The sequence below is a fragment of the Dasypus novemcinctus genome, chromosome 19, assembly GCF_030445035.2.
Source record: "Dasypus novemcinctus isolate mDasNov1 chromosome 19, mDasNov1.1.hap2, whole genome shotgun sequence".
Lineage (NCBI taxonomy): Eukaryota > Metazoa > Chordata > Mammalia > Cingulata > Dasypodidae > Dasypus > Dasypus novemcinctus.
In genome coordinates this window covers 22489611-22514010 of record NC_080691.1, presented here as the reverse complement: position 1 = coordinate 22514010, position 24400 = coordinate 22489611, and the positions used below count along the sequence as shown (strand labels likewise).

The window sequence follows — 24400 nt, the reverse complement described above, 5'->3', positions numbered from 1 at the left end:
AGCTGAGGTTCGGGCGAACTAGCCTGATCCCAGATGGTGAGTCGCCTCAGAGCGGGCTCTAGAATCCAGTTGTGCCCCCCGCCCCGCAAAGTCCCACCCACGCAGGACCCTCAGGAGGTGCCCTTTTTTGGGAAAAGGGGAGCTGCAGATGTTATCAGTTAGGATGAGGCCATCCTGGAACAGGGGGGCCCCAAGTCAAAAAAGGTGGGCTCTTTTAGAAGAGGAGAAGAGTCGCAGGGACGAGACCCAGGGGAGAGGTCTGCGTGGACACGGAGGCAGAGGCTGGAGTGGCACAGCTGCCACCCTGGGGACGCCCAAGGTGCCGGCGGCCACCAGAAGCCAGACCAGGGAGGCCCCTCCCCGAGAGCCTCGGAGGGGCGCGGCCGCCCACGCCATGCTTTGGGAAGCGCAGCCCCCCGGGCCCCGAGAAGATGAAGTTCTTTGTTGGTTTTTGCCACCGCGTGTGCGGTCATTTGTTAAGCCACCCAGAATCCTGCCTCCCAAGCCAAGAGCTCCTTCCACTGCCACTTAGTTCTCCACCTCCGTCTTGAAACCAACAAAAAAATCACATCCTCCTACTCAAGACAGGACAAGGGCACGGTCAGCCCCACCAGAGAGCAACGAGGAGATGATGTTTTTCGGCTCTAAACGGAACTTGGTTAGAGCGCATCAAGGTTAGCTAAGACAATTAATTTCAAAGCCTTCCAGCTGACAGCAATGCACAAATTAACTTCCACGTCAGCTTGAGGAAAAGCAATTTCATTACAGGGAAGAATTCAGTAGGGGGGTTCTGGTGTCTTTTAAAGGAAAAAGAGGGTTTACTTCAAAGTGGGACGAGGCTATTTTCTGGCACAACTTCATAATTATACCACAAGGACCGTGTTTACCTCTAAAACCAACACCCAGTGGGAATGAGCTGGAAGGAAGGAGCCTCAAAGAGGTGTCAGGTTGAAATCCGCAGGGGGCGGCGAAGAGAAGAAAAAGAAAAAGATTAAAAATGTATCCTCGATGATGGTAAGAGCTAGCATTTATTTATCCAGCCAGGAAGTACTGTTGGCGTGCTGCCTGTGCCAGGCACGTGCTAGGCACTGAGGAGAGAGCATGAACAAGGCACACACAGCTCCTGCCCACGTGGAGCTGACATTCTGTAAGAAGCATTAAGTGCCGTGGAACAACGTTCTGGGACGGTGAGGAGAGGGTGCCAGGGAAGGAAGTTTCTGTTTTCAGTAGAGTGAGTGGCCGGGGAAGGCTTCACTGAGAAAGCGACATTTGAGCAAAGACCTGAAGGAGGCAAAAGAGCAAGCTCAGGAGATATTTAAAGCAAATTAGTTCTGGGCAGGGAGGACGGCAAACACAAATGTCCTGAGGTAGGGGCGTGCCGGGCACACGCTCGAGGGGCAGCAAGAGGTGAATGGGGCTGGATTAGAGGGGGGACATTGCAGGACATTAGATGAGGGGAAGCCGAGAGCCAGAAGATGAAGGCCCTGTAGGCTACTGTAATGACACGGGCTCTTCCCCAGAGAGATGGGAGCCTTGGCAGAGTTTAGAGAGCAAGAGTGACATGAACTCACGTGCCTTTGAATGCTCCGAGAGGGGGTAAGGGGATAACTGGAGGGACCAGGTGGGCCTGGGACTCTACATGCCATATCTCTTACTATTTTTTCTGTTTTGCTTTGTTTTGTTTAGGTACCGGGGCCGGGGATTGAACCCAGGACCTCCGATGTAGGAAGCTGGAGCCCACCTGCTAAGCCACACCAGCTGCCCTGAGTTGGTTTATTTGTTTGTCTGTTTTTAGGAGGGAACCAAACCCAGGACCTCCCATGTGGGAAGCAGGCATTCAGCCACTTGAACCACATCTGCTCCCATTTATTGAGATATAATTCACATACCATAAAAGCCACCATTTTAAAGTACATCATTCGGTTGTTTTTAGTTTGTTCACAAGATAGCAGGATCGTCACCGTCACCTAGTTCTAGAACATTTTCATCACCCAGACAGACACCCCGTGCCCATGAGCAGTCACCCCACTCCCTCCCCCCGCCCTGGCCTCCACCAAAACGCTTTCCGTCTCTGTGGATTTGGGCATTTCCTACAAATGGAGTCAGACAGTTTGGGCTTCTATCACTTAGCGTGGAGTTTTCAAGGCTCATCCCGGCCGTGGCCTGAATCAGAACTTCCTTCCTTTTCCCAGCTGAGTCCTATTACCATGTGGTGTTATCATCACGCCTAGTTTTCATGAGCAAACTACAGCACAGGGAGGTAGCTGCTATCAGTACCCCCGATTCACAGAGGAGGAAAGGGCGGTGCCGGCCACTCAGGAACGAGTCTAAGGTGACACGGTCGGTCAAGGACCAACCAGAGAGCGGGACAGCTGGACCCCAACTCAGAAGTCCAAGTTCAGCGCACACTGGACGGCTTTGCCCACCGCCCAACTGACTGGTGGCGTCGATGAGGATCTTGACCAAACACCCTACCTGGGCAGACTGGGGCAAGAGAGGGCCGGGCAGAGCCGTGCCTGACCCTCGCGGTCCACCCGCCCCGTCCAGGGCAGGCTCCGCCCGGCCTCTGGCATCCGTTTGCCGCTCTGGCAGACCTGCGCCTTCTCTGGGTGGGGTCGGATCAGATGGGTTGGGGAGCGGGCCCACCCAGGGGTCAAGGAGACGAGCGTTGCCCCGCCCGTGGATGAACTCGACACAGCAGCTCAATGTTGACTAAGCACCTACTATGTGCCAGCGACGGCACTAGCCTCTAGGAATAGAAGGTGCCATAAGAGGGGGTCCCCGCCCTTGGGCTCTCGCAGGGTCGTCTCGGAGGCGGGGCTCTGCCATCAGCTGGGAGCCTGGCGGGCGCTGGGCGCCCCAGGCCTGCAGCACCTCTGCCCTCGAGGAGGCCCCCCCCCCCCAGGCTGACCACGCCACCTTTGGAGCGCCCCCTGCAGGTTCCCATCTTGGTGGCCTTGACCTCTCCTTCCCTCCACTCTCCCCTGGGAAGACCGCCTAACAGACCCTGTGCCCGTGAACCCTGCTCGCAGGCTCTGCTTCTGGGAGCCAGCCTAAGGCGGCAGGTGGCCAGAGAGTCGAGCGGCCGTCGCTCCCACCCACACTGGCCGCGCCCTCGCTGCCCGCCAGGCAGCTGTGACACACACATCCCACGCCGACTGGTTTACCCCACCACTGCCCTCTGAGGCGGCTGCTGTTACCATCCCCCGTTGACAGGGGAGGAAACCGAGGAGCCGGCCGTCGGTCTAAGCTTACACAGCTGCTCAGGGGCAGAGTCACATTTGAACCCAGGCCCCCGGACTCCAAGCCTGGGCCCTCACCCGCTCCATGGTCAGCCTCTGGGGTCGGTTTGGGGGACTGGAGCCGGCATTTGGGGAGGCCCTGGTGGGCCAGGCGCAGGTGGGTCCATGAGGAGAGCTGGCTTCTCTCTCTAGGAAAACAGCAACGAAAAGCAGCATGAGGAGACGGTCCACGACGGCGCAACGACTCTTTTGTTCTCTTGAGGCCCAGCGATAGCTGTTGCCATCGAGCTCGAAAACCTTCCAAACAACAGCCTCCGCTGTTACCTGAGCCACCCTGAATGGATTTCTGCCCCTGGAACTGAATTAAATCCCCCGTGTGCCAGGCACTGGGCTGGAAGATGAGTGAGGAGTGGGGGGGGCCTGTGGGCCAAGCACCCATGGAGGACTTGGAGGCGTCCCGGCACGTCATGCCACGAGGTGGACGCGCTACTCAGCTCCATCTTCCAGGTGAGGACGTGAAGCCGCTTACACAACGTCACGATGTATTAAGTGGCAAAGCCAGGGCTTCAGCCCCGATCCGGCCAATGCCAAGGCTCACGGCTTCTTTAAACAAGTAGACAGCCGTTTCCACAACAGCCAGCGTCCTATCGCACTGTGCTTGGGAGTCTCCTACCGTGCCTGGTACAGTGCCAGATGCTTATTATTTTGATTTCTTATCGATTGTTAAATGCTTGCTACATGCCAGGTGGTAGAATAGGGGCTTCACGGTTATTACCATCCATGTTTATTTCCTGCACCCTTCAAGGTAGCTATAACCCCACAGAAGAGGGCTCTGAGACCCAGAGAGGCTATTCAGCTTGCCCAAGGTCACACAGCTAGCAAGCAGCGGCGCTGGGATTTAAATCCAGCTCTCTGTGGTTGCAGGTTTTGGCGGATTGATCACCACTATAATGAAGAGCAGTGCTCAGTGGGGAGGCCATAAGGATACTCACGTTTAAAATCTAGGAACCGTTTCGGGGCTCGAGGTGCTGTTTCATCAGATTCAGTGTGGTCTCTGGGCTCAGAGGCTCTTCTGGTTGGTCAGAGTGTGAGCCAGGCTGCGGTGGCCGCTGTGCCACGGACGGCTGCCCTGCCCAGCCGGGGGCCGGCTGGCCCAGCCCGATGTGACGCAGCACCGGGAAACAGGTGCTTCTTATAGACCCCGCTCTCAGCTGGTCGTCGGGGCTGATGGACGGCTCACCTGTCATCGGAGGCGTCCATCAGAGGGAGCCGAGGGACATTTCCTGCGCTTGTTGAACTGCTGCGCCAGCGTGGAGCAGAGGGACATGCGGGCCTCTGGGAGGGCTGGTGCCGGCTGTGAACTCCCACCCTCTCCACCAAAGATTCAGGAGAACGATGGACGAGATACCACCACAGCAGGGGGTGGGCAACTCCCTTAGCGCAGGTCCGAGGTTCACACCCATCCCCCTAAAGGGAATTTTAGGATTTCGTGCCAGGCACCTTCCTTCTCCGAGCCCCTGCAGCTGTGCTGAGTAACCGTGAATGAGCCCAGGGTGGCCAGGGATCAGGAGACCTGTGGTCAAATCCCAGCTCTGCCACCAAAGAGCTGTGTGACCTTGGGCAGGTCACTCGCCTTCTCTATCCTTTCATTCATCAGCCAACACTCTAATTACAAATGTGTAACAGGAGGCAGAAGACAAGACTGTTCCCAAGAGAGGGTGAGCTGAATGACTCAGGGTCCGGCCTGGGAATGGATGGAATGAATGCTTCTCAGACCAGAAAGGCAGCTGCCAGGCACTGACAGCCGTCTCCAGGCCAGGTGTGGGGCCACGAGCTGCCATCTGTGTATTTTAAGTGGTGTCCTATATAGACACCCGGGCCAGAAGATTCGGAGTAACTCTGAAAGGTATCCTATGAAAAGACACACATGTACTCACACACACAAACTGACCTCTGGGGAAGGGAGAATTAGAGACTTATTTTCCCCTCTATGCTTAGAGACTTATTTTCCACTCTTCACTATTGCATGCTTCCGAAACAATTTTTAAGGCCATGAGAATAATCACACATAAAGGTTCAACTGAGAGCAAGGTGAGGTTCTAGAAAAATCACTCAATTGGGTCACAAAACATCTGGGTCTATTTCCAGTGGCCAACGAGCTGGTGTTTTCTGGCAAGGCTGCAGCCTCTCTGAACTCTGGGTTCTGCCTTTATCTACAGGGTCTTTTCACGGCTAGGAAGATGTGGATTCCTGTCCTCCCACATTGGGGGAAGAGCTAGTGTGAGGCACTTGGAAAGCACAAACCATCTCCAGCAGGGAGGTTCATATTCTTATTAATATTCTCTTGCTCCTAGAAAACAGAAGAGTAAATCCATACAGGGGCAGCTAGATAACTTGCCGTGACTTCCTCTGCTAAGGCATCCTTTCAAATGCACTACAGCAGTTCACGTGACATTTGAATCACGTGGCTGAGTAGTTAAGAGGACTGGTTTGGGATTGGGCAGAGCTGGGGAGCAAGCCCAGCTCCATCATTGACTAGCTTGGCTAAGCGACTTAAACATCTCAAGGCCCAGTTCCTGTATTGGTCAGATGGTGGTGAGAACACTTCACGGGGATTTTGTGAGTATTCAATGATGAAACACATGCGGAACGCGCAGCATAGAGTTATGAAATTGTTAAGAGCTCGAAGGGATTTTATTATAAAGCGTCCTCACAGCCACAACACAGGCCATTTTCTTTCAGGATCTAGGAGTCACTCATACAAAGCCCCACGACTGGATGGGAATGCACCTACTTTCTGTCTTAGCCTGGGCCTCCTGGAAGACAGGCTGGTTGCCCAGTATTTTCTGCATCTCCAAACCATCCTTCTGGGGGCAGGGATGAGAAATGGAGACTCATTTATCTTCCAGCTCCCATCTCCCATTGGTCAAAGGTCCCCCCCAATGGGGTGTCAACTCCCCCATACTTTTTGTTCCCTATTTGTGGGTGTCAACTGGACTCCACAATGTCACATGCCTTTGTAGCAACAGGGAAACCCCAGGGCAGGAGAGGAGAGATACTATAGCACGGGTATTAGGGAAAGGGCTTTCTGGTCATGTCCGTGAATGAGATAAGGGGCCAGAAAGCAGAGGGTGGTGGCAGCCACCATGGGCTCTAAGACCAGGAAAATAGCCACTCTGGCTGGAAAGCAAAGCAAGTTCATGGTTCATGGAAGCTGAGTCTGGTGCACCTTGTGTCCAGGGGAGAGCCGGGTTTGCCTGCTTAGTTTTCACAACAGGATGCCAACCTGCCACCTGCTCATCCATGTCTACAGCGTGTAGATCCACTCCCAACCACCCACGTCAGAGAACCCGCTCCCTGGACACTGGGAGAGTGGATTATGCCACTCCACTTCCCCAAGCGTCCGGCTGAAGGCCGCTATTCTCCCTCTTTGCTCCAGAAGGCTGCTCCTTTGTTCCCTCCACCCCCGCAGAGCTGTCCGTCAGCAGCGGCCTTTAAAGGTGAGACCCTGGGCTTTTGATCAGAGAGCACGACGAAAGCCACGACCATGCCAGATCTACCCTTGGTTCTGCCGGGTTTTCTGGGGACGCTGGACTGTGGTGCTCAGTGTCCCCTATTTGAGTTCATTTGATTTCATGCATTCATTTAGTCAGCAAATATGTGTGCAGGAAATCAATAAGGAAAATGCAGCCTAATAGGAAAAAATGGATGAAGGGTAATGAACAGACAGTTCATGGAAAAGAAAACACAAACAGCTCTGGAGCACTTGGAAAGATGCTCAATCTCACTCAAATAAGAGAAATGCAAATGACAACTACCCTGAGATACCATTTTCCCTATCTGGTTGGCAAAAATCCAAAAAATTAATAGCAAGCTTTGTTGGTGAAGCTGTGGAGAAATAGGCACTTTCAAATGCTGTGGTAGTTGTCGTCCAATGGAGGGTAACTTGACAGTATTCATCAAAATTGTGAACGCACATATTCTTTGATGGAGCAATTCCTTTTCTGGGAATTTATCCTACAGAAATATTTGCACTTGTGCAAAATGATATATGTACAGCATTATTCACTGCAGAATTCTAAGAGCCAGCAGCTGGGAGCAACCTATATATCTTTGAATAGTAAACAAGTTAAATAAATAAGGGTATATCCAAATGATGGTATTCTTTACAAAGAAAAATAAACAGAAGGAGATAGCTCTATCTACTGATATAGAAAGATCTCCAGGCCTTGCTGACAAATAACAAGGCACAGTGGAACATGAACTGGCCTGCCTAATAAAGCACTCATTGTCAGGCTCACCGATCTGAGAGTTGGTTGGGGTTCGGCTGATCTTGGCCTGGCAGCCGTGCTCTGGGCTACAAATCCACACACTGAAGCCGAGGCTGAAGTGGGAGAATGACAAGCACCAGAGAGCAAGATCACTGCACAAGAACACTTCAGACCTCTCACATCTTGGCCAAGCCAAAGTCAAGAGGCAAAGGAGACTACTACACACACGCGCACACATGTGAACACATATACACACATGCACACACACATATATACACTCAATTTTATTTACCTTTGCATAAAGTCATCTGAAAGAAATTCTAACAATGGAACCTGCATTGCAGGGGCCAAGGGGAAATGAGAGCAGGGTGGAAAGAGGCTAGAGAAGGGGGAGGTATACATTTCATGTTATACCATTTAATGTATTTTCAGTCAGGTGAGTGGTTTACCTGTGCAAAAATATGAATGAGAGATACACAGTTGAATACCTACTAATTGTCAGCCACTGGGCTAGCTGCTGAGGATAAAGCTGTAAATCAGACAGACCTGCCCCCTGCCTCCAGGAAGCTGTCGGTACAGTTCAGTGGTGCTCAACCCAGGCTGTCACCAGAATCACCTGGGAAGTTTTAAAAAAATGTTGATGTCATGCTCGCTTCGGCAGCACGTATACTAAAATCAGAACTTCACAGAGAAGATTAGTATGGCCCCTGCACAAGAATGACACACAAATTCGTGAAGTGTGCCATATTTTTGAGGACTTGGCCCAATGGATAGGGCATCCACCTACCACATGGGAGGTCCATGGTTCAAACCCCGGGCCTCCTTGGGAGGTCCATGGTTCAAACCCCGGGCCTCCTTGACCCGTGTGGAGCTGGTCCATGTGCAGTGCTGATGCACGCAAGGAGTGCCCTGCCACACAGGGGTGTCCCCCACGTGCAAGGAGTGCACCCCATAAGGAGAGCCGCCCAGCACGAAAGAAAGTGCAGCCTGCCCAGGAATGGCACCGCACACACAGAGAGCTGACACAACAAGATGACACAACAAAAAGAGAGACAGATTCCTGGTGCCACTGATAAGGATAGAAGTGGTCACAGAAGAACATGCAGTGAATGTTCACAGAGAGCAGACAACTGGGGGGGAGGGGGGGAGGGGAGAGAAATAAATAAATAAATCTTTTAAAAATGAAAAACAACAACTAATGTCCACTTCCACTGAACATGGGGTGGGGCCAGCATCAGTATTTTTTAAAGGTCCTGTGATTTTAACATGAAACCAGGGTTGAGAATAATTTGTCTAGTGAAAGAAGACAGACTTGACTTTACCTTTGCCTCAATACTTTCCTTTAGCAACTAGATTCTCCTCCTCCCTGATACTGAAAACTATAAAACTGGCCACATTTCCCTTTTCACCCTGGCAGCCAGGAAGCTCAGTACCAAATCTGAAACGCAACTAAAGTGATTCCTTTGAAGTATATTGGCTATATATGTGGGGTCTTTTCCCCAATTTGAATTTCTACTCTGACTTATTTTTGCTTTGATCCTGAATTTCTAGTTCTATTTTGTCAATGGTTGGTTGTTTGTGTTCTTATAAAGTGCCTTGAATCTTTTATGAGATAGTTATTAAATAATAATAATAAACCTTCTGTTCATTTGCCTGCCATCTATTATACTCCAGCCACTAAGGTAGACATTTTTAGATGTATTATCTGAAATCGTTAAAAAAAATCCCAAAGAAGAGATATCATTATGCTCATTTTACAGACGATAAAATGAGGCTCAGAGAAGTCAATAGTTTGCCAAGAATCCATAGCCAGTAAGTGGTCTGGTGGGTGTATTGGTTTCCCACTTTTGCTATAAAAAATGACCACAAAATAAAGAAAAAAGAAATACAAAAAAAAAAGGAAACCGACCAACAAAATGACCACAATCTAGTGGTTTAAAACACAGACTCATGACCTTAGAACTCTGGAGGGCAGAGATCCAGAACAGGTCGTCGGAGCTGTGCTCCTTCTAGAGGCTCTAGGCGGCACTGCTTCCTCGTCTCTTCTGGATTCTGGAGGCCGAGGGCATCCTTCCTGCATGGCCACAGCAGCCAGCCTCTGCCTTCGTTGCCTCGTCTTCTCTGCCCCTGAGCCTCCTCTTCCTCCCTCTCGGAAGGGGCTGTGATTATCCTGGACCCGCCTGGAAGGCCCAGAACAATCTCCCACCCCAAGATCCTTAGCTGAACCCCGGCTGTGGACCCCTTTGGCCATCACAGGTCCTGGCCCTCTCGGGGGCCGTTACGTAGCCTACCATACCTGCGGTTCAAGCCCAGGCCTCTCCTACCCCAAATCTGTAACCTTCTGGCTATTCTTTGTGGCCTTTCTCAAATATGGGACTCGGTTTTGTCCCATGTGGGACAAGTATGGGACTTCCTGGGTCTACCAAGAGAAGGAAGCATACTTCTCCATGGACCGAGAAACCCCCAAAGAGAAACTGTCCCTCTTCCCACCTGGGGCTGCCAGGGCTGCTCTAAGGCAGACCCCAAGGGTCATTTCCCTCCACCCCCTGCTGTCGGGGGGGCTTCAGAGCGGCCCTCTCAGGTTCTCTGCATCACCCAGTTGTTTCCTGGTTTCTAGCCCCTCCACCCCCTACCAGAATGTCAGCTCCAGGAGAGCAAGGGCCATGCCTGTCACGTTCCCGACAGTGACCCAAGGCCCCAAACTGTCTGGCACAGAGCCGGCACTGCACTGGCAAATGCAAACCCCAAAGCTGTCCAGCCCAGGGGACAGGATTTCACCTGGGTACAAAATTTCAAGACGGCGGGGGCAGGGGGGTGGGAACCAAGAGTGCGCCACTCAATGGCAGAGGGGCTGCCGTGAAAACTGAGGTCCCTGGCCAGCACTGCGATCGGACAAAACACGAGCAGACCTGCAGCCAGGCAAGGAGTCTGCTAGCTGGTGTCGTTCTGGGAACCGAGATTACACCTCTCAAACATCCTCCGTGAAGCATTCTGAATCGATCGTGCTTGGACATCAATAACAATCCACCTTTGAAAAATTCTCCCGCAAGGGCACCAAGATATATGTGCAAAGACATTCACTGCACTGCTTGTAACAGCAAAAATAAAAAAAATCTTTGGACACGATCCAAATGCCCATCAATAGGGGACTGGGGAAACAAATGCTCATATGGCCACCTGATGGAAAGCTATTAAGGAGTGGGATAGATGGGGAAGATGTCCATGATATATCGCTAAGGTAAAAACAGAAGTTGCAGGAAAGTTTATAAAGTATGATTCTATGTTAAAACACAGTAATATCAAAACTCATCAAACAGCACACTTTAAAATCTGTCCAGGGAAGCAGATGTGGATCAACCAGCTGGGTGCCCATCTACTATGTGGGAGGTCCCAGGTTTGAGTCCTGGTGCCTCCTGGAGGAGGGGAGCAAACAATGAGCAGATGAGAGAACCATGGGGGTAGGGGGGGAATAAAGTGAATAAATCTTTTTTAAAAATCTTTATATTTTACTGTATGCAAGTTATACTTCAACAAAGACAAACAATACATGTGTACACTCTAGTTCTTCAATTTTATGAAGCACGTTTTTTCTGATGATTTTTTAAATTAAGATTTGTCTTCTTACATAATGCAGCATTTTGCTTTACTGAAAGGCTCTTAAGTCAACAGAGTAGTTTACTAGTGATGGTGACTCAGAACAGAAGTGCAAGGAGATGTGTTAGCATATACACAGAAAATAAACCTGGGAGGTAAGTATACGCATGGAGAATATCTAAAAGTTGACATAGTCCAAATTTAAGAGTGGAAGGTGCAGGAACTAAGGAATGCATTTTTATCATTGAATTTTTTACTGAGACACATATTAGTATTGAGAAACAAATAAAGGTTCAGGAAAAGCCCTCTCTGTGAGCTGTATCTTGTGAGAAATAGTGCAAACCCACCTTGAATTCAAGAAAGCGAGGGGTGTCAGAGAGACATCTGACAATTTGCCAACACAAAGGAATTGAACCTCATTTGCATTTCCAAAACAGAAGGAACTTTGCTATTGTTTTCTGATGGCAAAAGTAATAAGTGCTCGTTGTAAAGTTAAACATCCAAACAACATTGGAAGGCGGGCAATGAGAAGTACCCAAAATCCCACACTCTCCTCCCAAAGAGCACATTCAGTGCCCTTGATGTCTTGACATTCAGATGCATATACTCGTTTATGGAAGCAACAGCAAACTTTATATACTGCTTTAAAACTTGGTACTGTCCTACCTAATATGCAAAGAACATCCTGGCATGTTGATAATATTACAATATTATCATTTTGATGACCCTAATATATTAAAATTACATCAGACCCTCTTGTTGAACATTTATGTTATTTCCAATTTTTAGCTAATTTAAACAGTGGTGCAAAGAAAATCCTTATACATTTACCTTTAGGCACTTGTCTGACTTGTTTACTGAGGACAAATTCCTAGAAGTGCAATTTTCTGAGCCAAGGAGTTTGCACGTACTTAAGGCTTTTGATCCCTCTCTCCCTTTTCTCTCCATAACAGAAGTAACAATTAGCATCAGCGTTTATTGAGCTCCCTGGACTTCATTGGACTTCATGCCAAGCCTTGTGCTCCTTTAACTTCTGAACAATTTTCTAAGGCTGGTATTATTATTTTGCCTCATTTTATAAACAGGGAAACAGATCCAGAGATAGATAACCTTTCAAAGGAACACAGCTTAAAACTGGAAGTCAAGAAGAAAACCCAGGCACGTCTGCCTCCAAAAGGCAAGCCCATAACCATAGCGCCCAGTTGCCTGCAATGAGTGCAGCTTCCAGAATATTCCACTGATTCATCGTCCAACCAACAGCACACGAGAAAGCCCGTTTCCATCTCCTCACCCCCTCACCCGAACTGAGTATTCTCACTTGAAGCATGTTCAGAGTATGAGGTTGCAAGCAACAGCAGCTCTGTTCGAACTGGCTTGTATTAATATAATAAAGTGATTCGTTGGTTCACAGCCTGGAAGTCCAGCCGCGGGTCCAGGATGGCTCGATTCAGCAGTTCCCTGGTGTGATCAGGATGCAGTTCTGTTTCTTCTCGCCGTCTTCTGTCGTGCTGGCTTCATCCTCCGTCTGGTCTTCGACAGCCCCCAACAACGACCAAGGCTGAGCGCTTCCCACCTCGCGTCCAGGGCGGGGAGAAGTTTGGCTCTGGACGCCCTCTCAGACGAGGGAGAACGCTTCCTTCCCAGCACCCCTGGCTGCCCATTGGCCCGAACTGTCCCACGTGCTCACCCTGAGCCACTAACGGTGGCCAAAGGGTAGGATTGTGCTGATGAGTTTAGGCCGGACCTACACATGCCATGCCGAGACCCCAGCACCCCCCAAAGGCTATCGAGAAAAGCTGTGGCATGAAAGTCAGGACGCTTTTCAAGAGCAGGACGGAGAACTGGGGTTGCCTCGTACCCTCTCGTGCCCCCCGCATATCCCTTGGGCTTTACACACCAAGGCAGTGCACACTCCTTCGCCCATGGCAGAAATCGCAGGGAACCAACACCCCAGGGAGATGCCCCCTGCAACGATGACAGAGGAGGTGTGGAAATGCCCCCAGCTCCCCCACCCCTTAGAGACAACGGGAAGGGGGGCATGCCCCCCGCGACCCCCAGAGCTCCCCAGGGGGATTCAGCCCCAGATGCCCACCCTGGTAGCTGACTACCCACGTGAGGCTCCTTTCTCTGCCCTTCTCACTTCCTTGCTCACCTTCTAGGACTTTGTTTCCTCCCAAATAAGCCACTTGCCCTTTAATCCCTGACATAGGGTTTACTTCGGGGAACCCACACTAGGACAGCGATGCGGCTGTGAAGGTCCACGCCATTATTCGTGTTGGTTTTTGTCTAGTTTAGGCACGTTCTAAAAATACAAAATTGCGGGGGTCTGAGGCTGGTGCTAGACCTGCAGGAGTGGCTCTTCCTCACTGACAGAAGAGCAGCCGCTCCCTCGAAGCCATCTCCTTCACCTGCGGTCACCTGCGGTGAGAAGGAGCCGGCCCCCTTCCCGCAGACACCACTTTGCATGCGCAACGACTTCAGCAGTGGCCAGACAAAGATGCATTATTTAAGCACCCCATCGAGAGACCGCCCTGCAGATATGGACATCTGGACTCCTTGGCGAGAGTCCTTCAGGAAAAAGAGCGAGAACTCTAAAGGCTGACAGCCCACGGCGAACTGGGGGGGGGGGGGGGTTGAATGTATGGCTAGGTGGGGACGTTTGCTATCAACAAACTCAGACGCGCATTAATTTTTAAGTTCACTCCTGTTAATGGGATTTGTGTGACAATAATTTATTTACTGATTTAATTAATTGCCGTATAGCTAAACAGACAGATGCAGGGTTGGCAAATGGCTGACTGTGAGCAGGAAAAGATGGGCGAGCAGCTTCCTCTCAGGGACGGGCCTGAAATGAGGCAGATTCCTGCTTCAGAAATGGCCCTTTTCAAAGGGAAAAATCCTCTGGACTCTGTAAAACGGGGCTTGGTCCCTGAGTCTGAGAGGAGGAAGGGAGCTGAAAGATGACTGCGTTCAACCACTACCCTTTTCAGATGAGAGAGCCAAAGCCCTGAAAGAGAAGGCCCTGTACGTAATCACTCTGTGGATTAGTGGGGGGTACTCAGGGGTCCTGACTCCCAGGTCAGTGCTCACCCCACTGCACCCTCTGCCCACACCCCAGGGTGCTGATGAAACAGCCTGTATTAGTCAACCAGAAGGGTACTGATGCAAAATACCAGAAACTGGTTGGTTTTTACAAAGGGTGTTTATTTGGGGTAGGAGCTTACAGATACCAGGCCATAAAGCATAAGTTACTTCCCTCACCAAAGTCTATTTGGAGCAAGATGGTTGCTTATGTCTGCGAGGGTTCAGGCTTCCTGGGTTCCTCCCTTCCAGGGTCTTGCTTCTCTCTGGGTTCAAGGGTCCCTTCTTCCCAGGGCTTGCTTCTTCTGGGCTCAGGGTTCCTCTCTTTCTGGGGCTTGCTTCTTTTTCCTCTGTGAGCTTACTTCCCAGGGCTCCAGCTTGAAGCTTCAGCATCAAACTCCAATATCAAAACTCCAACATTAAAACCCCTCAACTCTGTCCTTTGCCATGCCTTTTATCTGTGAGTCCCCACCCACCAAAGGGGTGGAGACTCAATGCCCTAATGACGTGGCCCAATCAAAGCCCTAATCATAACTTAATCACATCCAGGTACAGACCAGACTACAAACATAAGCCAATACCTATTTTTGGAATTCATAACCATATCAAACTGCTACACAGCCAAAACTTATTTCTGTTCCCATTGGGCTGGCACAGGGGCTGCTGGATCAAAATGGATTGAAGGCAGACACAGGAAAAATGCCCAGCCTGGGATGCCCTTGAGAACTCATCACTCCATCTCACATCTGACTCTGGGAAAACCCAAAATTCTAGCAATAACAAACAGAAAATTCTTTAGACTAGGAGGATCAAAAATGTAAATGCATTTAAGAGCCAGGTAGGCAACAAACAGGTGAAGGGGGTAGGAGATGAACATATGGGAGTGGTGGAGTCTGAGGCAAATGTGAGAGCATGTGTCCATCTCAAGGAGCCCAGTGTTACCATATCAGATGAATTTTTTGAGAGACTAAAAGTCCAAATTGGTAAGCGCAAAAGAAATGTTACATGATACCATCCAGCTTTTAAATTTTAGCAACTGACATAATTTAAAACAATTTAAAGTCCCATGCAAGCCAAACAAAGCATGTCATCTCCTAAGACATCAGTTTGTAACCTTTCTATCCTTTATTTAGGTTCTATGGCTGTGGTTTCTAAAATTTTCTCTGTATAAGAATCACGTAGGAAGCTTAAAGTTCTCAGTGCTGATTATGTCGTACCACACCACACCCCATACCAATTACATCAGAATGTCTGGGTTGGGAACCAGCATCAAAATGTTTATAGATTTCTGGGTGATTCCAATGAGCAGCCAAGTTTGAGAACCACTGGTTTACAAGGAATCTGGCTGTGCGTTAGGCATTAGGGAGACAATGGTGACCAGGACAGACATGTTCCCTGCCCACACAGAGCTGTGGCCAGTGGGGGATTCAACTGGCAACCGGATGCAGCAGAGGCTGCCAGCTGTCCACCCAAACTTGTTCTCCCCAGCTTCCAGGGCACACAGCTGGACTACATTTCCCAGCCTGCCTTGCAGTTAGATGTAGTCACATGCTTACATCCTGGCCAATGGAATGTGAGCAGCAGTCACATGTTCACTTCCAGGGGTGGCCCACGACACCCTCCACTTTTTCTGTGATCTTTTACCCCTTCACTGACTGGGGTGCGACATAAATAGCAACTGGGAAGCCATGGGTTGAGGATGGCAGAGCTGGGGTCCATGAATAACTGTGAGGACCACCCAGGGATCTCCATTTCTTATGCCTCTGAATTCTTTTTTCTTTTTCACTCTTTTTTATTTAATTGGAGAAGTTGTAGGTTTACAGGTAAAATCATGCAGCTAATAGAGAAAGTATACTCCATCTATACACAGTTTTGCATATTATCAACAATTTACATTAGTTTGGTACTTTTGTTACAATTGTTGAAACAATAGCATTGTGGTTTTTTTCTCTTTATTTATGTAACATTAAAAAAATATGAGTTCCCCATATACTCTCCACCCCCTCACCCCACTCCTCCCCCCATAATAACAACCTCCTCCATCATCATGAGACATTCATTGCATTTGGTGAATACATCTCTGAGCACTGCTGCACCTCATGGTCAATGGTCCACACCATAGCCTACACTCTCCCACAGTCCACCCAGTGGGCCATGGGAGGACATACAATGTCTGGTAACTGTCCCTGCAGCAATACCCAGGACAACTCCAACCCCCAAAAATGTCCCCACATCACAGCTCTTCCTCCCACTCCTTATCCCCAGCAGCCACCATGGCCACTTTCTTCACACCAATGCCACATCTTCTTCGATTACTAATCACAATATTCCCAGAAGAATATCAGTAAGTCCACTCTAATCTATATGCTATTCCTCCATCCTGTGGACCCTAGAATGGCCGTGTCCACCCCACATCTACATCAAGAGGGTCTTAGATTCCACATGGATGCTGGATGCAATTCTCCTGCTTTCAGTTGTAGGCACTCTTGGCTCCCTGGTGTGGTGGTTGACCTTCGCCTCCATGTTATGCCTCTGAATTATTGTGACAACAGCCTCACCAGACACAAGGCAGTTATAGTGATGAGGTCTATGACAGCAGCAGTGCCAGATGCTGGGGGGTGGGACACACACCCAGACTAGGGGGGCATAGGGAGGGCCTCCGACTTAATCATTCACTCATTCATCAAATATTTACAGAGCACTTGCTCTGCACCAGCCACTGTTCTAGATGCAATTAATTAAAGCAGTAAATAAGATGACATGCCAAACCCATTAAAAAGCACTAGGGAGACAGCAGTGAAGAAAAGATTTAAAAATCCCTGCCCTTGTGGAGTTTGCACTCCTCAAGTGACCTTTAAGCTCAGGGCTGAAACATGAAAAAGGGAGGCAGAAATTTGGGGAGTGGGGAAGGAGGAAGATGTTAAACTGTGTAATGAATATTAAGACAAAGAAGAGCAGGCTGCAAGATTGGCCCTTGCCTGGATGAAAGCATCAGAAGAGAAAGCCAGCAGGATGCGGCTGAAATGGCTTTGCTGAGTTTCCCCTGGGGAAGCTCATGACCCTTTGTACCTCTTGAAGAGGGGTCCGTGCTGCCACAACCACGACGGAGGGGGGAGGCACAACATACACGGGAGGCCACCACCAGCAAGGGCAGGGCTGCGTGGCCCCCTTCCCCACCTGGCAGCTCGTGCTGCCCGATTGGCGACACCCTGGAGAGCGGTGAGCAGGCCGGCTCCGCGGGGTTCCTGGAATCAGCCGCGCTTCCCGGGGACCTGGTATGGCTGCTGAAGACCCCTGAACCTTCCCTCCCCTCTCTCCTCTTGAGGAGTCTAGGAGCGTGCTCCCTTCAAGCGAAAACTCCCAGCAGTTCAGGTCTTCAGAATTTCAAAATCCTCCTTGGCCGGGAACCAAGGAGGAAGTGGCAGCCCACCTGGCCAAACAGCCCAACCAGGGGGCGATCACTGCACAGAACGATGGTTATGGATCCCGGAGTCCATGTCGAGGGAAGGAAATGGGCAGCAATGAGTAAAGGGGGGAAGGGAAGTGCTTCCTCACAGTAGAATGCCAACTGAGAAATGTCAAAAGGCGGACGGGGTTAGAAAATGTTCTAGGGATGCTGAAACTGTTAGGGGAAAGTTTGATAAGTCGATATTTACAAAGTCTCAAAGCATCTCCCCACAAGTTACTTTCCAACAACAAAGGGGTAAATAGTAACTTTGTGGGAAAGCCCAGAAGACACCATGTTAACCCAGTGACCGGAGGTGACCTCACCAGAAACAAGCCGTGCAGTCAGCACGTGCCTCCCAATAAGACACCCAAGAATTCAGCATCACGTCTGTGCTATTCCTGCCAAGAAAGCGTAAGCTGAGTCTCATCGGGAGAAACCAGCAGGAAAGTCCAAATCGAGGGCATTCTACAAGTTAACAGGCCTGAACCCTTCAAAGACGTCTAAGTCAAGAAACACACGGAGGGGAAAGCGGACTTGGCCCAGTGGTTAGGGCATCCGTCTACCACATGGGAGGTCCACGGTTCAAACCCCGGGCCTCCTTGACCCACATGCAGCTGGCCCACGTGCAGTGCTGATGCGCAAGGAGTGCCCTGCCACGCAGGGGTGTCCCCCACGTAGGGGAGCCCCATGCACAAGGAGTGCACCCCGTAAGGAGAGTCACCCAGTGCAAAAGAAAGTTCATCCTGCCCAGGAATGTTGCCGCCCACACGGAGAGTTGACACAACAAGATGACACAACCAAAAAAAACACAGATTCCCATGCTGCTGACAACAACAGAAGCGGACAAAGAAGAACACACAGCAAATAGACACAAAGAACAGACAACTGGGGGTTGGGGGGAAGGGAAGAGGAAAAAAAATAATAAACACACGGAAATGAAGAACTCTTCCAGATTAAAGGAGGCTAAAGAGAAAGGCCAAGTCAGTGCAATGCAGAATCCTGAACTGGATCCTGGGTAGAGAAAAAAAAAAAGAATATTACTGGGAAAATGGACAGAATTTGAAAATGGACCATGGATTAGTATATAATATATACAATCTTGATTTTGAAAACGGGACTGTGGTCATAAAAGGGAATGACCTTATTCCTGGGATACACACACTGTGGGACTTAGGGTTTAAAACACAAACACAAAGCAAAATGCAACTTGGCAGAAGAATTTGAACTTCAAAGCAGAGCATAAGGACCGGGCTCTAGAGTCAAGAGACCTGAGTTCAAATCCCAGCTCTGCTACTCCTTGGCTGTGTGTCCTTTGATAACCCACTACAAGGCCTGAGAACAGTTCCTGGCATATATGGTAATTATACGCCTGCTAAACTGTAGAGGCAGCTGTCATTCTAAAACTCTCTGAGTTGGATGAGATACTTAGTCTTCCAGTCCAACTTCCCTCCCAAATACAGGCCTCCCTGGGAAACACTTGAAGGAAAGAAGGATTCTAAATCCCACCAAGAGATTCAGAGCTGGGAGGGCCCAGTCTGACCCTTTTGTTTCATAAATGAGGAAACCGAAGGCTGGAGTGGGCAGTGGCTTGCTGAGTTCAGTCTAACTTACCAAAATGTAATTAACACCTGCTATGTCTGTGCAAGGCCCGCTCTGAGTTACAAAGACAATCAAGCTGAAAGACTGGGTGCGATTGTTACAAAGCGCAGATGAATACAAACCCCATGGCAATCTTTCCCACACCTCCCCATGAAATCTCACCCGTCCCCAGATCTCCAATCTCCCTGTCTTCGCCCAAAGCTTTGTCTTCCTGGAATGTCAAACCTTCCCCCCACTCCCTTCCTCTCTAAAGTCTTGTCCTGCTCTGATTTAACACCTTCGGTGGCTCCCTATTGCCCTTGGAATAAACTGCACTCTTTTTTTTCATGGAATACTTCAACCCAGCAGCTCAAAACAGCCCTGCAAGCAGAGCGTCCATCAAGCCACAGCATTAACTGAGCACCTATGACCTCTGTGTCCCGGTGAGGGTGCTGGGAGAATATAAAGAACAGTTGGGAACACAGGAGAGGGTCAGGTGTTGGTGGAGAGTAAAATGCCGAGAAAATCATATCAAAATATAATAAAGAGGGTTACCTGTTTAGAATGCTCGGAGGGGAGGGTCTGATGCAGGACGGGCTCCTGGGGAATGTCTAAATGCTCATTCTGCCAGAGTGGGTGACACCATGGGGTAGAAACCTAAGTAGTGAGAGTGGGGGTGGGCCCACATCCTGGGGAGGACTAATGCCATCAAATAGAGGGAACTGTATCCCTCGAGAGAAAGGGTGGCTCCCAGGGCATTGGGGCAGTTGAGCAAGTTAGGCCCTGAACACTATTCCATCTATCTCTGGAAGTGGCTCCTCAGGAAACGGAGGTTGGCTGTCACTGTGGGCACCAAGGTGGAAGGGAAAATAGACGTTAAATGTGTGGAACCAAGGTAAATGGGGGGTAAGAGAGGAGTTTCTTGAGAGTACACAAGGATGGATATAAAACATGTAATGTTACACCATAACATATAGGAGATGACAGACTGATAATGTAAACCATAATGTAAAACATAGGATAACTAAAAATGTAAAGAACTGTGTATCCTAAAGTATGCACCATAATGGAAGCACAGATGTCACCTTGTTAGAAAGCTAATGTCTCAGACTCTGTACATCACTTTAAGTAAATATGATATGAATAGGGCGTAAGAATATCACTGTGGAAGGGAAAAGGTTTTCTGGTGGATGTGTGGGAGTGCTGTATATTATATATATACATTGCTGTGGTCTAGGACTCCTGTGAAGAAAAGCTGAATAATTAGGGGGGGAAAAAAAAAAAAAGAAAAAGATAGGATGTGGAATTTTCTCAAGTCAACATTCTTTATCTAAGTTCTTTATCTAACTTTATCCAAGTTCTTTATCTATCCTTTAAACCTATCGCTATATGCCATTCCCTAGTAAGGGACCCTGACATTATATTGGGCTTCAAATTTCGGGGAGTTCTGGATCACAGAGTGTTTCAACAATGGCAATGGAGGGATACTGGTATGGGATACCAATGACAGGTGATATGTGGCTGACAGGGAGCGGTACAGAACATATGTCCAGGATGCATGGTAATGTTTGGATATACTCATAGTGGCAACAATTAAAAACCACAGCAGGGGGGGTACTGGGTTCCTGGCCAGTGGTGCTCTGTCGTGGTCCCTAGGGGAGCAGCGACAGTCTCCCAGGTACAGTGGCGGGGACCGGGAGGGAGTGAGGGTTCAACAGTGAGCCCCTGATGCTAATGACTATGCTTGTGAGCTGATAAACCTAAAATAAGAACAAGGCCTAGAGCAACATTGTGCCTGGGAATTTCCTCCTGTCAGCCTTCATGTTACTCAAATGTGGCCAGTCTCGAAGCCAAACTCAGCATGTAAATGCAATGCCTTCCCCCCAGCGTGGGACATGACACCCGGGGATGAGCCTCCCTGGCAACGAGGGACCACTATCAACTACCAACTGATGATGCAACTGGAAAATGACCTTATACGGAAGGTTCAATGCAGATCAGCAGAATATCCACGTCTACATAAAATACCATGACTTTAAAATGCTGTTTGACCTAAAGTAAGGGGAAATGGAAAGGAGAAATGAGTTTATATGGCTACGAGTTTCTAAAAAAGAGTCTGGAGGCTGGCAGAAGGATTGCCCTCATGCACAACTGAGCAGAGTCAGAGAGACAGATAAAGCAGATACAACCCCCAGATATTGGTTCCTTTGAGGGCTAAAGAGACCCATGGGAGTTATGGTCATGGCCGATGGGGTTAACTACCAGGGCAGATGGCCCCTCTTTGGAAATGGTGTTTATGTGTGATGAATCTGGACTCAGATGGGATCTCCCTTCATAAGACTTTCATGCTAATGTGCTGGAGGTACAGTTAATGTTGGGGTTTAAGATATATTTAGGGGATTTGAATCTCTGGACTGACAATGTGATAGCCAGGTCCTGAGCCTCAACAGACTCCAGCACCTACAATCTGATCTATTGGACTTACCACACTCAGCTAAGATGGAGTTGAAGAAGGACAACCACCACACCATGGAGCCTAGAGTGATTACAACTGAAAATGGGAGGATTGCATCCAGCATCCATGTGGAATCTGAGCCTCCTCTTGACATAGAGGTGCAATGGACACAACCAATCCAATGTCCACATAGAAGAGGTGGCATTGGATTGGGAAAAGTGGACATGGTGGACGATGGGTATGGGGAAAGGCAGGAAGAGATGAGAGGTGGAGGCGTCTTTGGGACATGGAGCTGCCCTGGATGGTGCTTCAGAGGTAATCACCGGACATTGTAAATCCTCACAGGGCCCACTGGATGGAATGGAGGAGAGTATGGGCCATGATGTGAACCATTGTCTATGAGGTGCAGAGGTGCCCAAAGATGTACTTACCAAATCCAATGGATGTGTCATGATGATGGGAACGAGTGTTGTTGGGGGGGGGAGAGGGGGGGTGGGGGGGTGGGGTTGAATGGGACCTCACATATATATTTTTAATGTAATATTATTACAAAGTCAATAAAAAAAAAAAAGAACAGTTGGTTGCCTTTACAGTCGACGGCTTGCAAAGGAGCCGAGGAGCTGACGTGCTTGAAGTTGAGATGGACAACCCCAGACAGCGCAGAGCAGCGCTTCTCTAAGTGTGGTCCACAGGGAACCCCATGTCCCCATCATTCCAGGGGCTAGAATTAGGACACAGATTCCTGGGCCCTGGCCTGGACTTAGTAACTCCCGATCTTGGAGGTGGGGGGCCTGAGAGTTTTCGTGTTAAACAATTCTGGGGCCCACTAATGTCAGAGGACCCCTTGAACAGAATCTGGTGCAATGGAAGAGTCTGACAGGACTGGTTCAAGTGTCAGCGTGTGGCCTTGGGTGGGCCCCTTGGCCTGGCTGCAATGCAGCTTCTTTGTTGGGCAAATACTGCCCCTGACATCACAAGGGCTATGAGGACCGAAGAAGCCGTGAGGCGGCACAGCACCTGCACATTTATGCATATGATGCATATTTCTTTCTTATGACTGCTGTAGCAATTGACCACAAACATAGGGGTTTTCAGCCACGCAAATGTCTTCTCTTGCAGTTAGGGAAGGCGGAAGGCTGAAATGGGCCTCTGGGGGCTAAGATCCTTGTGGAATAGGGCTGCCAGTCTTTTGGAGGGTCTCTGGGAAAACCCACCCCCAGGCTTCTAGAAGCCACCATCCTTCTTCAGCTTGTGGCCCCCAGGCAGCAGTCATGTCACTCTGATCTCTGCATCCACAGTCTCGTGGACTCTCGTGCCCCACCCCTTGCACTTATGAGGGTGCTTGTGATTAGTGGGCTCACCCCCATAATCCAGAAGGATCTGCACCTCAACAGCCTTAACGTAACCATACGTGCAAAGGCCCTTGTGCTGTATAAGGTACCGTGCCCACGGGTTCTGGGGGTTAGATTGTGGACATCTTTGGGGTGCTAGCGTTCTGTCTACCATGGCGTGGGACACAGCAGGCCCCCTGCCCCCGTTTGTGCTGGCTCCCCCGGGCGGGCCAACCCGCGGCACATCCGCGGCACATCCGCGGCGGCTACTGACCATTACGCGCGGCTGCGTGCCGTTCACTGTCGGCATCCCAGGCGCGGTAGCAGCTTCATGAGCCTCGTAAATACAAAGAGGAAAAAAACGCAATTTTCTAGAGACTGCAGCATTTGGTGGAAGGAGGCAGCGCTGCCTAGAAATTTGATGTGGCCCAAGTTAAAAGCTGCCATTTTAACACTTGTCTTTTCTTTGTGTGGCTCCAGGTACAGGCGTGGGATACATAGACCTGTTGATGATGCGGAAGTTGATTGAGCCTAAACATGTGCCAACGACTGGGCCCAGAACCTTCCACACAGGCTGCCATTTATCCCCCACAACAACCCAGGACGCAGGCACTGTTACTATCCCCATTTGACAGCTGAGGAAACTGAGGCTCAGAGTGGCTGAGGGCATCTCCCAAGATCCTAGTGGAGCCGGACTCGTCTGACACCAGAGTCCGTGCTCCTAGCCACTGCACCCTCCCACCTCCGGTGGGGTTACAGCCGCAAAAGGTCACTTTGGAGCTTTTTAGAATTTCACCAAGTCCTCATGCCTAGTCCGGGCTGGCAGTTGAGAGTTAAATTGCTCTGAAAACAAAAACGCTGCGCCGCTGTCAGCTGGGCATCCATTCCGATGGCACTCTGGGAGCTCTGGGCGTCCTCCTGGCTCGGATCTCTTTGGTTTGCCCCTCCGGTTCCACTCTCTTCCCTTCTCCGTCCTGCTCTGGCCCAGGAGCTTGACCCGTGTGGTCTTTTGCTCTGTCTTCCATTTGGGTTTGGCCAACGGTGAGCAGCGGAAGGGGGCTGAAGAGAGGGAGCAGAGAGAGGCCGGGGTGCTGGTTTCTGCAGCTCCCCATCTGCCAGGGCGCCGAAGGCCAGAGCTGCTGTCAGGCGGGCTCTCCCCCTGCCCTCTGCCACGCCCCCTCAGACCTGGGGTTAGTGTCCCTCCACCGTTAGGAGCCCCAGGACACGGCACTGTGTTCTGCTGGTTTCCAAAAGCCCACTCAAAGCTATGGAAATGGCCCTGTATTAAATTCTCCTCCAAGAGCCCAGTCTGAAAGTGCCATCTGTTTCCTCCTAGGACCTGACTGATGACACTCGTCAATCCCACCGCCTGAGGAAGTCCAAAGGCTGCTCTCTAGACT

General features: G+C 49.9%; 1 non-coding gene across 1 annotated transcript; it reads left to right on the top strand.

Moving 5' to 3' along the window:
• Window positions 1-8158: 8158 nt before the first annotated feature.
• On the top strand, window positions 8159-8265 carry LOC111766009 (U6 spliceosomal RNA). Its single transcript, XR_002798181.1, has one exon. It is a non-coding gene; the product is annotated as a U6 spliceosomal RNA (small nuclear RNA).
• The last annotated feature ends 16135 nt before the right edge of the window (window positions 8266-24400 follow it).